This window comes from Otolemur garnettii, unplaced genomic scaffold (assembly GCF_000181295.1).
Source record: "Otolemur garnettii isolate 467f Iridium unplaced genomic scaffold, OtoGar3 scaffold00329, whole genome shotgun sequence".
NCBI classification, from domain to species: Eukaryota; Metazoa; Chordata; class Mammalia; order Primates; family Galagidae; genus Otolemur; species Otolemur garnettii.
In genome coordinates, this window is record NW_003852724.1 from 272,061 (window position 1) to 273,903 (window position 1,843).

Below are 1,843 nucleotides of genomic sequence, written 5' to 3' on the forward strand. Positions count from 1 at the left end.
ATTAATTTTGGCTAGTCCCAGGGAGAAAGGAAAGCACTAGGAAATTAAACCCTCAGAAAAGGGAACCCTGCAGGGGTCTACTTAATCACTTTTCCAAAATGTGAGACTGTTTCCATCTTAAGAGAGTTCCGGTAGTATCTCAGAAAAAAAGATTTAAGGGGGAATATTAAACAACGGGCTCAAATGATTTAAAGAAGGTCTTTCAAGATGGGGAACTGATTGGGACTGATTGTAAAGTTCATGACATAATTTAGAATTGGTGGATGTAGCCAGGTCAGGGCCTTAAAACTAGTCTTCATATGTAAATGTTTTAAAACAAACTATTTTCCCAGTGAACTGTCTAAGAAAATATACTTTCCAGGAATTTCCCGAAGCACACAAAGAAAATATGTATTGGTGTTCCAGGCTTACTTTTCTCAGGCTGAGTTTTCTCAGAATGACTTGGCCCTGTTGGTACGAGTGGTGTCCTTAGTTCTGTTAGTTAATGACATGTCAATGCAGGTTGCTAAAATTCTCACAGTCCTGTTTCTAACCTGATTTTATAGTCTTTGGATACTATTGTCTTTTCAACCTCTTCTCAGGATAGCATATTACTTACCTCTGGGTTTGATATTATCGCAGAAGCCAGCTTCTCCTCCTCCAGAAGTACATTTCCTGAAGTCTAAATCATTCAGTTGTAATAATTCCCCAGCAAGACAATGGATGAAGCTCGTTGCAATTATAATTCCTAAAATGCCCAAGCATTTAGCATAGAAGGATAGCTATGGGGGTTACTTTGGCATTTCAAGTTGCATAGTGCCTGTGGGGAAGCAGGGGTCATCTTAGATGCCTTTCTTTGCCATCCCCACGGAGGTAATTATAATAATGCTGTGTAACAAGATGTTACAATGAGACTGTCAGCTTTATGAAATCTCCTAGATATGATTAGACCTAACTCCTCTTACATTATAAAAAGAGTACTATTTACCCTAAGTAAGACTTGAAAATGTTATGGCTGAAAACGTATTTAAAACTAAGGGCCTATACTTACTTTCAGATTATACAGGGTGGACGTAAAGTTCATGTGCAATTTAAGGTCACAACTATTTTAAATTGCACACGAACTTTATGTTCACCTTGTGTATTGCTAAGGCTAAGAAGTCAACAAAGCATTTTGGAGATGAGAAAGACAAGTTCTTAAAGTAAAAAAATGTGGTGAGAATGTATTTAAAATGTTCCTCTATCCCTGTGGCGATGGCTTGGGGAAAATGTTCCTGCTTCACTGAAAGCTTCGTAAGAGGAGCTCAAAAACCTTAATAAGCCTCCGTGGAATTTGAAAGTACAGTAAACCACTGTTTAAACAGCCCCTAGAAAATAGTCAACAAGTGGTGTGGCTGCCTGAAGTGGAAGGCAGCACTGGCAATGAAGTGGAAGACAGTATTTGGGAGGAATTGGATTCCTTGACCTGGGGCGACAGGTACATGTGCCATATGGTTACACTGCAAAGAGAGACTATCTAGAGCTGCTTTGAAGTTTCCCTAAGAGATCTTCAGAGATGGAAAAGCAACTCAGCAGAGAGAGGCTGAGGCAGATGCTGGGAAGGGCGTGGGAACGGCAGCAGCTGTTGGCAGCTGAAGGTGTGGCGCTCTCCTTTAAAGCGACTTGAAAAGAGAACGGGGAGAGGTTGGGGGGAATCACTCCTACTCCGCCCCCATGTAAAATAGAAATGAATAAATAAACAAACACATAAGAGGAAAGGCAGTTTTAAACATAAGACCCAATTGTATCCTCTGAAAGAAGTTTCAACAAGCTGAAGTTAATTAAAAATGACTTCATTGTTTCACCAAGAGAAATTGTCAAACAT

General features: G+C 39.9%; 1 pseudogene; it reads left to right on the plus strand.

Moving 5' to 3' along the window:
• LOC100947751 overlaps positions 1 to 1,843 on the plus strand; it is a 4,385-nt pseudogene that overhangs the window by 634 nt on the left and 1,908 nt on the right.